Source organism: Carassius gibelio, chromosome A18 (assembly GCF_023724105.1).
Source record: "Carassius gibelio isolate Cgi1373 ecotype wild population from Czech Republic chromosome A18, carGib1.2-hapl.c, whole genome shotgun sequence".
Classification (NCBI taxonomy): domain Eukaryota; kingdom Metazoa; phylum Chordata; class Actinopteri; order Cypriniformes; family Cyprinidae; genus Carassius; species Carassius gibelio.
The window spans coordinates 30,523,459-30,538,550 of NC_068388.1; the positions used below are offsets into that span (position 1 = coordinate 30,523,459).

At 39.0% G+C, this 15,092-nt stretch overlaps 1 long non-coding RNA gene across 1 annotated transcript; it reads left to right on the plus strand.

The window, feature by feature from the left end:
- Window positions 1-7,767: 7,767 nt before the first annotated feature.
- LOC127934646 (uncharacterized) lies at window positions 7,768-14,603 on the plus strand. The gene is made up of 2 exons (XR_008147868.1): window positions 7,768-8,636; window positions 9,418-14,603. It is a non-coding gene; the product is annotated as an uncharacterized LOC127934646 (long non-coding RNA).
- Window positions 14,604-15,092: the final 489 nt, after the last annotated feature.

The window sequence follows — 15,092 nt, forward strand, 5'->3', positions numbered from 1 at the left end:
AAGGAGACACCATAAAACATGGCGCCCAACGTGCTTTAATTGTCTAATTACTGGCCAGAATTAGACAATTGAGCGCTTGGCTAATAGAGTAAGCGTAGTTTACTATTATAAATTACTACATAAAAGACGACTAAGCAGTGAAAAAGCCCAGAAAGGGTGGAAATAGACGAAACACCCAGAAAGGGTGGACCAGTATTTGCGAATACAGCCCAGAAAGGGTAAAAGCTTACTGTTATGAATACAGCCCAGAAAGGGTAAAAGCTTACTGTTATGAATACAGCCCAGAAAGGGTAGAAGCTTAATGTTAAATAGCCCAGAAAGGGTAGAAGCTTAATGTTAAATAGCCCAGAAAGGGTAGAAGCTTACTGTTAAATAGCCCAGAAAGGGTAGAAGCTTACTGTTATGAATACAGCCCAGAAAGGGTAGAAGCTTACTGTTATGAATACAGCCCAGAAAGGGTAGAAGCTTACTGTTAAATAGCCCAGAAAGGGCAGCCCAGAAAGGGTTAAATGTGCACATAAGAAATAAAGAGTGAAGATAACAGTAACAGGCCTATAACAAGGCGAAAGAAACTGCTAAGTAGAGTCATATTAAAGAGGCTAAGCTATGGCAGCAAAAGCTAAAGAAAAATCCAGCAATATCTTTATTCAAGAATATACATGAGGCGATTCTCATGTATTAGGATGGCAGAAACTAGCCTTACAGGCAGAGACATCCGTCCAGGTAATGGACCCAGGAGAATTACTACTTTGGCTTCCCACCAAGGAGGGGCTGCAGTTAGGAAACTTCACAGAAAGTGTAGTGGGTCTAGCAGTATTGCGATGGATGCAAGAACTAGCAAAAAATGAAAGCTGTACAATACAATTGCAGTGCAAAACTCCAGAGGAAAAAAATATAATCAAAACTATTAGCAAAAAAGATGAAGGCATAATAGAACTTTATGACATGTGCGGTAACGCGTTAAAAAGAGAAAAAGGACACTTGACAGACATGTTAAGAGTTAAAAGATACCAAATCGGTATTAACAATTTCGAACAAGCGGAAGAAATCCGATTGACGATACCAATAATTGAAGATGAGGAACAAAATAGTGTTATTATCATTGCTCATAGAAACACCCTAATACCAGAATGATACGAGCTACAAATAGGCAGAATAAGACTACTTATTAGAGACAGTTTAATCGAAAGAATTGAAGAGGGCGTTGTAATACTAAATGGAAATAAACAAATATTAACTGGCTCTGGAATAGCTGGGTCAATTTTCAATGAATTAGGTAAACAGGCATTACAGGAGATTGTAAGTATGAGAGCCTATAGCTCGGAACGCAACACACAGCGACAGTGAGAATAACCTCTGGCCGTCCGCAGCGGAATTATGTAGCATATACAGTAATGACTGATTACAGAGATGAATTCTGTAGTGCAGAACGTTCCTGGTTAGAGGCCAGGATATTAACAACAACAGCAGTAATAAAAGAAACACTACACAGACAAGAAATTAAATACATATGACTTTAATGGAAACAGGACAATTTAAACACCCGGTTAATTCAGTATTAGAAGGCATACTATTGGGAATTACAGATATGTCACAGGAAGGTCAATTGACCATAAATGTATTATTGACTAACATAAATCAGGATGAACTTGGAAAAATTATTGAGAAAAGGGAGGACAACAACCAGCCAGGATTCTCTCAGCCGTCGGGAATGGTCCTGCAGGGGACAGAAAAAAACAACAGCAACAGCGTCAGGCAGAGTCTGAAGATGAATCCGAGGTGTCGGAGTTGTATACGACTCAGACAGGTCAGATTCTTCACTATATTTTGAAGATAATTTTGAAGAGAAGTGAAAGTAGAGAAACAGAATATATTTACAAAGAATCTAGACTGCGGAATAAAAGAAGAGGCCAGATGGAATAACAACGTGACAAACCAATTAATAGAAAAATAGTTAAAGAACTGGAAAAAGCCTAGTTCAATCAGAAATAAAAATCTGGAAAAAGTAATAGAAATATTAAAATGGGCGGCAGTAATAGGACTGAAGGACAGAATTAATTAGGGTAGTGATGGTCAGGTCGCAAAGCAAGGACAAACAGTCAGGATCGGCGAGCAACTCCTGGATTTACAACTTCTTACAGACAATTGAAGTTGTACAGTAACTCCACAAGAAACTGAAGAAAACCAGAATAGTGTACATGCGAAATTGCTGGAATTACAATTAACAGAAGCAGTTAGAAAACAGGTAGGAAATAAGAAGTCGCACGAAGACCAGAGTGCATATAGGCTACAGAACAGATAGCCTAATGAAAGCGGCTGAGAATGTGCAGCTGAGCCGAGATGCCGCTACGAGGTTAGTGCAGACACGTACAGGTCAACTCATATCCTCAGAGGGTTTGGATAAGTTGAGGACTTTGACAGGTATAGATGATAAAATTAAAGAATGGACAAAAACCCTCATTAATGCCCGGAAAAGAGCATATAACTTTATTAGAAATTTGGCTTTCTATAGAACAGGAGATCCCTAATACTGACAAAGTTCCGTTGCTGAGGCATGTAGGCGTAATTTAGTTACCCTGCTGAATAATGCGACTAGAGAAAAACAGAAGAAAAACTAGCTGAGTATGATCTTGGTACAAAACGTTAAAACCATGAGGAAATTTACATCGCAAACTAAACAAGCTTAAGGGTTACAGTTTAAAAATAATTATAATAACAATAAATTCCAAAGGCCAGAAAGATTTAAAAATAAATAATAATAATAATAAAATACATAAATAAATATGAAGCAGGATATTACGGTGAAACAAGGAAGGTTAACCAGTTCACTGGAAATAGACAGACGTCTCAGACAGAAAAAAAAGGAAACCTGTATGCACAGGGAGGGAGAAAACTTCACAGAAGTGAAAAATGGGAAAATATGACCCCCGCAGAACGAACTAATATAATTGAAGACCTTAAGAATAAAAATCAAAACGGAAAAAAGATTAGGAGGACTAAGGTAAATCAAAAGATGGAAAAACGCTCTAAATTGAATGACGAGGAAACATGTAAAACTAAGACATAAAGCGAGTCAACTCTGATACAGAATGAAGGTTAGCTGGCCAGTTGAAACAGAGACTGTGTGACCCAAAAGTTAAAGAAGAAAATGAAAATGTATATGTTAATATTCATGGAACAGAGTACTATTTGATTGACACATGCATGAATGTCTGTCTCAACTGAGCTTTTAGAGATAAATAGTACGATACAGGTACAAACAAATGACGGACAAGTTAAAATGGAAAAAAACAGGCGAATTACTATGATTAGAAGTTCTGAAAATTTATTAGCAGCAAAAGATCTGAAAAAGGTTTTAAGATTAAAGCCGGTTAATTATGAGCAAGAATTAAGAAGAATCTGAAATGAAATTAAAGGTTCACAATGGGCTAAGGACCAGTTAATGTCAGAGCTATGTACAACTTCATATATAGCTACGGAGCAAAAATGACTGCGGCAAAGTAAATGATACGTTTGCACATGTTATTGAGAGTGGAATTCATAAACCACAAAGGAAATACCCAATGAATAAAAACGGAATGGCTGAACTAACTTTAACCATAAAAGAGCTTGAAGAACAGGGAATTATAAAACAAGTTAAAGGAGCTATTACTAACTGGCCAATCCAGTTAGCTGTGAAACCGAACGGGACATATAGATTTCTTACAAACTTTGAGACTTTGAATCGTTTAACAAGACTGGATAAACGTTATGTAATTAACGCATGAGATACAGTTGAAAAAATACGAGATGGACGGTTTTATTAGAAAATTGTTTTGGCCAATGGATTCTACTCGATTACTCTAGCCGAAGAAAGTCAGGAAAAAACTGCTTTTACTGTAAACAACAAACATTATGTTTACCGACGTTTGTTGATGGGTTATTGTGTATAACATGTGTAACATGTGTATAAGTAAGATGGCGGCGCGTCCACACGCAGCGGCTTCTCTCTGTCCCGACAGAACGGTGTTTTCGTGTTTTTTGTCTTGTGAGTCGCAGTGTTTTTGTACGTTGTCGTCGCGTCTACCTGTCTGTAAGCGCAAATACAGTCGCGAGTTTCTGCTCGATGTCGGCAGGACCGCATTTTTACAGTTAAACTCCGCGCACGCGGAACAGCTGCGGGATCTCGATCTGCTACGGAGGCCTTCACCATCACCGACCTCCACTACTGCATCTCGCCCGCAGCGGAGGCGCCACAAGCGGTGTGAGAGGAAGCAGAAGAGGGGGAAGCGCGGAGGTATCCGGGCTAGGCTAACGGCTAACCCACACAAGCCATCTATCCCCACCATCGTACTGGCTAACGTACGCTCGTTGGATAATAAACTGGACTACATCCGATTATTACGCTCAACTCAGAGGACTGTAAGAGACTGTTGTGTTTTTGTGTTCACGGAAACATGGCTCAGCAACAGCGTTCCAGATGGCGCTATTCAGCTCGACCAGCTGACGTGCTATCGAGCGGACAGAGCTCTCGTCGCGGGAGGAAAAACACGCGGCGGCGGGCTTTGTGTTTACATCAATGACGCGTGGTGCCGCGACACTGTTGTGATCTGCAAACACTGCTCACCCCTGGTGGAGTTTATGATTATTAAGTGCCGGCCGTTCTATCTGCCGAGGGAATATACTGCTATACTGCTCATCTCAGTTTACATTCCCCCAAACAACAGCTGCAACAGGAACGACGCACTAAATGAACTGTACCAGCACATCAGTGAGCAGCAGACAGCACACCCCGATGCTTTTCTCATCATAGCTGGGGATTTCAACCATGCTGACCTTAAGAGTGTGTTTCCAAAAATACACCAGCACATCAACTTTCCAACACGAGGTAATAACATTTTGGACTTTGTTTACACCACACAGAGAGGAGCTTACAAAGCCCTCCCCCTCCCCCACCTCGGAGCTTCAGACCACATCACTGTTATGCTAATGCCTGCATACAGACCGCTCATTAAAGTCGCCAAACCAGTTTACAAACAGATTAAAGTGTGGCCAGAAGGATCCTCAGATGTTCTTCAGGACTGCTTCAACACAACTGACTGGGACATGTTTAAACAGGCTGCCACATGCAATAACACCACTGACCTCCAGGAGTACTCAGAGACTGTCACTGCCTACATCAATAAGTGTATTGATGATGTAACGGTCACAAAAACCATCACTGTCCGGGCCAACCAAAAGCCATGGATGACAGGGGAGGTCTACAGACTCCTGAAGACACGGAATGCTGCCTTCAGAGCTGGAGATGAGGTGGGCCTGAGAACAGCTAGGGCCAACCTGTCCCGTGGCATCAGAGAGGCTAAGAGACAGCACTCCAGGAGGATAGCTCATCAATTCAGCGACAGCAGAGACACTAGGAACCTGTGGCAGGGGATACAGACCATTACGGACTACAAGCCCCCACCACGGACCTGTGACAACAACATCTCTCTGCTGAACGAGCTGAACACCTTCTTCGCTCGCTTTGAGCAACAAAACAGCACCACTGCACAGAAGACTCCACCTCCTCCCGGCGACCAGGTGATGACGCTGACCCCAGACAGCGTGAGGAGATCCTTCAGCAGGATCAATGCACGCAAAGCTCCGGGTCCTGACAACATCCCTGGGCGTGTACTGAAAGTCTGTGCAGCAGAACTCACTGATGTCTTCACAGACATTTTCAACATATCACTGAGTCAGGCTGTTGTTCCCACATGCTTTAAAACCACTACCATCATCCCAGTCCCAAAGAAGCCATCTCCATCCTGCTTCAATGACTACCGTCCTGTTGCACTTACTCCCATCCTCATGAAGTGCTTTGAACGGCTAGTCATGCACCACATCAAGTCTGCCCTCCCCCCCTCCCTGGACCCCTTCCAGTTTGCATATCGGTCCAACCGGTCGACCGATGATGCCATCTCCACTGCCGTCCACTCAGCACTCACCCATCTGGACAAAAAGGACTCATATGTCAGAATGTTGTTCATAGACTTCAGTTCAGCATTCAACACGATCATCCCTCAACAGCTCATCTACAAACTGATTCAGCTGGGGCTCAACACTTCGCTGTGCAACTGGCTGTTGGACTTTCTGACTGGAAGACCTCAGGCAGTACGGGTCGGCAGTAACACATCCAGCACCATCACACTGAACACTGGGGCCCCCCAAGGATGTGTGCTGAGCCCCCTCCTCTTCACTCTGCTGACCCATGACTGCACTCCGTCACACAGCTCCAACCTCTTCATTAAGTTTGCGGATGACACGACTGTGGTGGGTCTCATTAGCAACAAAGATGAGACAAACTACAGGAGTGAGGTGAGCCGCCTGGCCAAGTGGTGCTGTGACAACAATCTGTCTCTGAATGTGGAGAAGACAAAGGAGATTGTTGTAGACTTCAGGAGAGCACACACTCAGCACGTTCCTCTGACCATCAACGGTGTGACTGTGGAGAGAGTGAGCAGCACCAAGTTCCTGGGTGTGCACATCACAGAGGACCTCTCCTGGACTGAAAACACTGCAGCACTGGCCAAGAAATCACAACAGCGTCTCTACTTCCTCCGCAAACTGAGGAGAGCCAGAGCCCCACCCCCCATCATGTACACCTTCTACAGAGGCACCATCGAGAGCATTCTGTCGAGCTGCATCACTGTGTGGTATGGCGCCTGCAACGCGTCCTGCCGAAAGACTCTGCAACGCATAGTGAGAGCAGCTGAGAAGATCATTGGTGTCTCTCTCCCCTCCCTCCAGGACATATATGGAACACGTCTCACCCGCAAAGCCCTCTGCATCACAGGTGATCCCACTCACCCATCACACAGCTTTTTCAGCCTGCTACCATCAGGGAGGAGACTGCGGAGTCTCCAGGCCAGGACCAGCAGACTGAAGGACAGCTTCATCCACCAGGCTGTCAGGAAGCTGAACTCCCTCCCGAACCTGCCCCCCCTCCCCTCTTCTTCCCCAGGCACCATTGAACTATGAACCCCCCCCTCCACACAGATTAATTATTATATGATGGCATGCACTAGTCACTTGTGCAAGCATTGTCCTGCTCACTACCTCATTCGGCATGGAACTGACGTCATTCCACTACCTCACCAGTCAGTTAAATAAAATAACTGCTCTTGGTCACCTGTCACTTTAATCAGACTTAATAAGATATTTTTAATAAGTGATTTTTTTTTGCACTAAAAAATCTTTTAACTGCACTGTTGTTCACTTCATTGATTTGCACTATATCTGTCATTTGCCTTGCGCTGCTTTATTTAACTTTATTTTTAATTTTATTATATGTCTTTTTTTTATATCATTCCCTTATTGTATAGTTGTTTCTACATTTTTATATTTGATCTAGTTATTTTTTTAGGCTTTAATGTAAATGTTAACTGTATGCACCGGGGTCTGAGAGTAACGCAATTTCGATTCTCTGTATGTATGTACTGTACATGTGGAAATTGACAATAAAGCAGACTTGAACTTGAACTTGATTAAAACTCGCCTATAACTTTTCAATTGGTAAGGTGTGAAATTCTGAAAGATTTAGACATTGAACTTTATATAGACAACATATTAATTGTGTCAAATGGAGAAATAAACCTTGTAACAGAATTGTTGAAACGACTTGCGGAGGCAGATTTGAAAATAAATATAAAAAAAAAAAGAGACAATTAATGACTGATATAGTCGAATTTTGGGGATTTTGGGTTTCAGCATGTAACAGAGGGGTTACTTAGTCAATGAAAGTCAGAGTAAATCAACTTGAGACCCCAAAAACAGTTAGACAGAGCCAGCAAACAATGGGGTTACCGGGTTATGTTAGAGACTTAATCCCTGGCTTTAGCAGATGTCTAAACTTATTTATGAGATTATCAAAGGTGGACAATTGAAATAGACAATAAAACTGAAGAATCGTTGATAGAAATTAAAACAGCTATATTAAACTCAGGACAGCTGAAAGGAAGAAATGATGAGAAAAATTTAGAGGCTGACTTGGAAACAGACGAAACAGGTTACCAATTAATAGTAAGAGAAAAGAAAAGTAACATACCTGGTAAAATTATGACTGGAAGCTGGGAGATCCAAGAACTTAAATTTACTGGTGTGAAGAAGCAGCTGGCAGCACTTAGAAAACGATATTTCCGAGTTGAAAGGCCTGGCAAGGGGCCAAATAATATTTGTTAACATGAAAACAGCAGTATTAGCTCATCTCTCCAAAACAATGTAAAGGATGACCGTGCGCTTAATAGCTGATGGCAGAGATGGGAAAGTATGCTTCTAGATCCAGATATGAAAATCAGACAAAAAGAACTTAAAAAATGACAGAAAAAGAAATTAGAGCTTTATAAAAATACAGTTGTTTTCACAGATGGCTCAAAAACGGCCACTGACGAGGAAGCTCACTGGGCTTTTGATTCTGAAACAGAGCAACAAGGTCATAGCTTCAAATGAGGGAGTAGTGCAAGGCACAGGACAGTACGCAGAGCTCATGGCAGTGTTCCAGGCTTTGAAAACACTGAAAAACTTGGATATTTACAGGCCATAATAGTGACGGATTGCTGTTGCAACAGGAATTACTGACAATTTGCAAATCTGGAATGACAACGGTTACACCAAGTCAAAAGGTAAGCAAATTGAACACGCAACATTTTGGCAAGAGATACAAAAAATAATAAGTGATTTTGATGTTACAGTGATACATCAGCCAGGATATTCCTAGGCAGACAAAGGAAATAATGAAGTTGATAAATTAGCGTGCATGAGACGAATAGTAGTGATTAAATAAACAGAAGGAAACGTAATACAGAAAATACATGACCAAATTATGCACCCAAGTGTAAATTTAGTTTGCAAAGTTTTGACAGATTATAAAATACATATTTCTAACTTGAGACAGAAATAGAGAAACGTAAGATTAAATTGTGAACAGTGCATGCATAAAGGCTATAATAAAACAATACGAAGTGATTTTGGAGGTTTTATACCAGACAGAGTTAACCAGGAATAATCTTTGGACATCGCTGGACCTTTGATCCCGAGGTCTAAAGATGGTAATAAATATCTATTGATGGTAGTAGATGGCTTTACGGGACGAATTTTGGGAAAGCCTTTAAAAGAGACAAAAGCAAATGCAATTATTAAAGATGTCAATAAATTACTGGTAGCTTGGGGCCGGCCAGAAAATAATTAGGTGTGACAACGGCACAGATTTTATAGGAAAACAGTTTGAAGACTTTGTAACTGAAAAACATATAAGTTTAATTAAAGCTATAAGATATTGCCCAGAGTCAAAGGCAATAGCTGAGAGACATATAGGGATTCTAAAAAGCTGGAAACGGGCCAATTGTAATCATGATAGATGGGATGAATATATGGAAGATTTAATGTTTTATATTAATCTTACAGAGATCAAAAGTCAAAAGACCAGTCAGAAGACTCTTGCTGAGTAGGAGACCACGTCTGGATCAGGTTAGAAATTAAACATAAAAATAAACCGTTTAAAGATTTAATTAATAAGAATGATACAAAAAATTAAAATAGTTGATAAACAATGTGGAATTAACAGATAATGGCCTCAGTGGAGTAAGAGGAATTTGGTCGTGGTTAAAAACCAAGGACGAGAAAATTTAATTCAATCAGGAAAATTATCAATGAGATTAGGATGAGCTTGTTAAATTGGTTGAGATTAATAACCAGAGAGGTGTGATTAGAATTGAAACTAATCTAAGGACGAGATGCGATGATAATTATATAGCGAAGGATATTGAGCATGTAAAAGCCAGACAGACAGGTAGATTGCTTAAACCTGTTAAACTGACATGTTATATAGCATAGGTGTATGTGTGCTATTTGTGGTAGTTTTGAAGAATAACTGTGGTGGGAAGCACTAGCGATAAGCAACCCCAAATCCAGGGAGGAATTAAAAAGCAATATTAATAATAAAAAAAATACAAAAAAGATTAGTAAACCTCTAACTATGCCAAAAATACAGAGAGATCAAGATTACAAAACTCCTGGAGAAATTAAAGCAGCTTTGTGTGTTCACTGCCAAAAATGAAAAATTAGTTTCCCTAAAGTTGAAGTAATAATGACACAGCGGCTTGGAGTAAAATAAACAGTTTGTGATTGTTTGTGGACAGGGAATATGTGACTGAATGCGATGTATGTCTCGATGACATTAAATACCATAAATTGCTGGTACATGGCAGACATAAAGTTTGGTCTTGTAACAAGACCTTTGTTGATTTCTCTAGTAAAGGCAAAATTGAAGGTTCAAGATTGCAAGTTGATAACATGACTTATCAACAACAGCTGGGATCAGGCGTCGATTATCTATGGTCATACCGTATTAAGAGAAATATGGATGACATTCAAAGTAAATGGCTCCCGTTGACCCCAAAGGTCTGGGAACGGAGCTGGAGTGCTTGAAAACTTGCTTTGACGTGAAGGTCAAAGCATGCCGGCCAGATAAGGGAACTGGAATTATCTGGTCTGTAGGCACCGTTGCCAAAACACTATTATAAAGTAATATAGGTGAGTGAATAATGGCACCTAGAATTGATTTTTTGAGACGAGGAGAATCTGATGACTCAAATAGCAATGTGCGTTGCCATTTTAACTAATTTCAACTAATAATGCAAAGAAGCAGAGTTCTGTGTCCTATTGCATTATGGAGACAGAACAGCCAGCAAGCTGCTGTATTATCTCCGGGCAAGAAGCCAATTATGGAGGGGTTACAGCAGTCTTGTCTGAATTAAACTAATGTTAAAAGTTGTTTTAAACATGACCACCACTTCTGAACCACAAATTCTAGCATGTGCAGTTGACATTGAATTGGCACACGATTAAGTAGTGAGTAAATTGACAAAAGGTTCGGAAGGGGGGTGGTTTGAATTATTGTGTTATTATTTTTATTTTTCTCTCAGGAATGATGAAATTACAAGACTTAGACGAGAGAGAGAAATGGGCCAGGAAAATACAACGCTGGCGACAAGCCTGTATACCACAACCTTGTTTGACGGTATTATTAGTATAACAGGGGTTGTGATTTTAACTGGAATTTGGCCAATAATTGATTTCACTACAAAATTGATTGTGGTTGAGGAGATTACTGTTAAAGAAGTTTCCCACTTTACTATAGTGTAAATTTTTTTTTTTCAGGATCATGTGAGCTAAAAACATTGGAAGAATGTAGCCAATGTGAGAAAAAAAAAAAAAAAAATATATATATATATATATATATATATATATACAGTGGGGAAAGATACATTAGTGAAATGTAGAATAAGGTCAATCCCATGTAACATTACACGGATAAAGAGAATTTGGATTTGGCACCGCCTGCAGCATATACTCTATATTGGACCTAGAGAGACATTAGGGTGTTACACGAGCAACACTGAGGACAGTGTTAAGCCAAATAAAGAAACCCAGATTACTGCAACTAAATAAAAAGATAGAGGTTCCCAATGTGTAAAATATGGGTTGTATGATCCTAAAAGTGCATTCCAAAGAAACTGTGAAAAATATTATAATGACAATAAATATACAATGTGTGAAACTACAAAAAATTATGGGATCCATTTGCATGGATATATTGGTTTATATATTGACATAGGTTAATATTAATATATTAATATATTATTATACATTAATATTGGTTAGGTGAAACTACTGAATGAATTAGTGTATATTCAAAAGGATTGAGAACTCTTGTGGGAAAATGTGCTTAATGAAAATGGAACTGAAAGGGATCAAATGATAATACAATTCATTTGTATTATTTATTATTTATTTATTTGGTGATACAGGAACTAATATTAGAGCATTACTGTGAAAAGCATTAAAGCCCAAAAATTTAGATGAAAAACAGAGAATCTCATGATGGGATGAGTATAAAAGATAAAAATAAAAATATTAAATATAAAAATACCGGGCTAAGCACTTACTATCCTTTTCCTGTAGTTTGGATGAGATTTCAGGTAAAGGATAGCAGATTATTTTGTTCTATTTCTAAGGAAATCCCAGAATACCATAATGTTATGACTATATCAGCACCTAATCACAAAATGTAAATTAATATTAGTGGCATGCTAGATGTCAAAAAGGTTTTGACCATTGACAGAAGCTTATGGACTGTTTATTACTTTACAGGAAGACAAGGCTTATTTAAATATGCCTTTAGATAGTTATTTTAGAAGATTGGACATTAATTAAGGAATTAATGGTATGTTGGCTTAAGAAGTCTATTCGTATGAGCCCATATATATGGATAATAGAGAGAATCATGCTAAAGAAGATAAAGGGAAATGAAGGACTCTGTACCCATTGTATTGGACAGTAGCTAGACCACAATATATTAAATTACATGCAGGATACAGACAATGGATAATTTATACTGTATGTTATTTTACTAGTAGGAGCTTTCATTGGGATTTTGATTTTGTGAGAACTAAAGGGCCTTGGAGGACTGATAAGAAGTTTATTAAAAATCTGTTATTCTACAGTCGTTAATATTATCTTGCAGGTGGTTGGGCTTAGTAGGAGTAGAGATAAAGAGGACAAACAAGTGCTCATTGAAAGAGGGATTCATCGAAAGACCTTGACCGAACGTAGCACTCCTTTGGTGCATAAGGTCTGAGACTTTACTTCTGAAATACATGGCATTTCAACAGAGTGCCACGAAGGGTGAACAGTTGAGTGATATACCAAGGATAACTCTAAGAATGATTCTACCAGCATTGCTATTTTGTTAGGAAACGGTGACAACCTTTTGGAAATTCTGGTAAACAACTGTCTTTGTATTACAGTGAATATGATATTATAAAAATAATAATATAAATTAAAATAAAAAAGGGGGGTTACATACATATGTTTTTAAGTTTTTATTTTCTATATTTATTATTTTTGAACTTCATTTAAGTGGGTTATTGGTTCTGAAAATGTATGCATGATTCATTATGGAAACCTAATATGATAGGTAAATGAGTAAATTAAGAACAAATACAAAGGACCAAAATTTGATTAAAAAAGAAAAAAAAAATTCTTTTAAGGCTCAAATAGGAATTAAGGAGAGCCCCAAGTGGAGAATTATTGACAAGAAAATTTAATTACTGGATTGTTATTGGGCAAGATAATTGTATGAGATGCCGTCAATTTCTGACTGATTTAAGAGTGAACTTTGTAATGGGGGATTTATGCTAGGAATGTTTCTACAAGAATACATTCATTATGTGGATTAATGACTATGATGATGCAGAATATAATGTTGAATCTTATGAATTGATGACTGGAGTGCAGATATACATTTTGGAAAACAATAAAAATTAACTTACAATCTTTTTAAACTTAAAGACTGGTACAGATTGGAGATCTGGGGATTAGATTCTTGTGCACTGCTTGCATAATAAATGTACAGCTGAAGTTGTAAAAGTGGTCAAAATTGATGAACTGCTTTTTATTATAGGCAGAGAAATTTATGGAATTCCTGGAGAAGGAGGATTTAACTCTGACTCAGCCCGCCTTAACGCCCCAAGGTGCTAAGAATCAAACAAGCGGCTCGCACACCAGAAGGTATGCCTGGAATGCCAGATCCCCTCTCTTGGCTTCTGAAGAGGATTTCAGAGAGAGGGGAAGAGCCGTGCGTTTCTGAGTGAGGACCCCTGGGGGCGTCAGATTGAGGCTTGTGTACATGAAATTACGAACGGACGATTGTTGAGAGCAAGATTTGGACACTATCTTAGCACTGTCAAGCAGAGCACAAAGATTTGGTCACCTGATACTACTGTATCTGGAAATTAGAGGAAAAAAAAAAAAAGAAAAAAAAAGGTGCAAGGGGAAAGAAAGAATGCTCGAGTTTGGGTTGAAAACTATATGAATGTGTTTCATACCAGTTTACTGATGCATGATAGCACTGTGTATATGATTCTTGCAAAATATAACAAGTTTAAAAAACATGATGAACAGTACTTTAGCTTGAAGATGTTAGGATGAAATCAGCCAGCAAAATTGCAAAGCAGTGGGTGTTAATGGAGATGATGATTTTGCAATTATACTGTCTTGATTAATGCTTAATTTGCTATAAACAGATGTACTGTAACCTAAGTAGTAATAATGCTTTTGCTTAAGTACAAAGATGTTACCCTGTGATTAATGCTATATGGAAAATGTATTGTGTAATTTCACTTACATTAAGAAAACTGCTTACTTGCATGAAATGTATGTAGTGACTGATTTAGAGTAGAAACACTTATGTATTAGAAATAGTTTTTATGATAAATGGACAATATAGTATTTAAGGTGTATTTCACCGACTGTTAAAGAGGAAAAGGGCTAAAGCAATGCGACATAAACAACTGAAAGCCTCGGCAGAGGAGTTGGCAGCACTCCAGGTGATGACATCAGAAGAACCAGCGTTCGACGTCTGGGTATAAAAGACTGAGAGAGAGACTCGACCGACGGATACTGAACAAGCACAGTATCCCTCGACGCCTGATACCAGCTGATTATACCTTGATTTTGTAACTTTACTATTGTACTTTGATATAACTTTTGTTAATTTTAATAAAACTTGTATTTTATTATTGACAAGTTATGGTCTGCAAGAGTAGTAATTTAAGAGCCGTAAGCAAGAACTGACCACAGGGAAGTCTACTGAGCAAGATGTAAGTATTTTTGAAATGCTTATAGTTTTGTCCAGGGTCGACTTTCCTTACCTACCTGAGAATAATAAAGAAATAGGTAAAAGGTGTATAGATAAAGGAGACACCATAAAACAGTACCTTTACTCTGTCCTCCTCCTGTCAGTGTGTGTGTGTGAGTGTGAGTGTGAAAGCACGACCACTGTCTGCTCTCACATTCCAGCACATTTTACCCTCTATCTTGGGGGAACCAATCTTTCTTTTCTCATACTCTATCCCAGCTGCGAATTGGGCACGGGACACAATAAATAATAATAAATAATAAGCTTTGCCAGTGTGGTGAAAATGGTAGGTTCTGTGTACCTTCATTCTGTCCGGGCCTGCTGTTATTGTGTGTGTGTGTGTGTGTGTGTGTGTGTGTTCTTTTTTATATGGTTTATG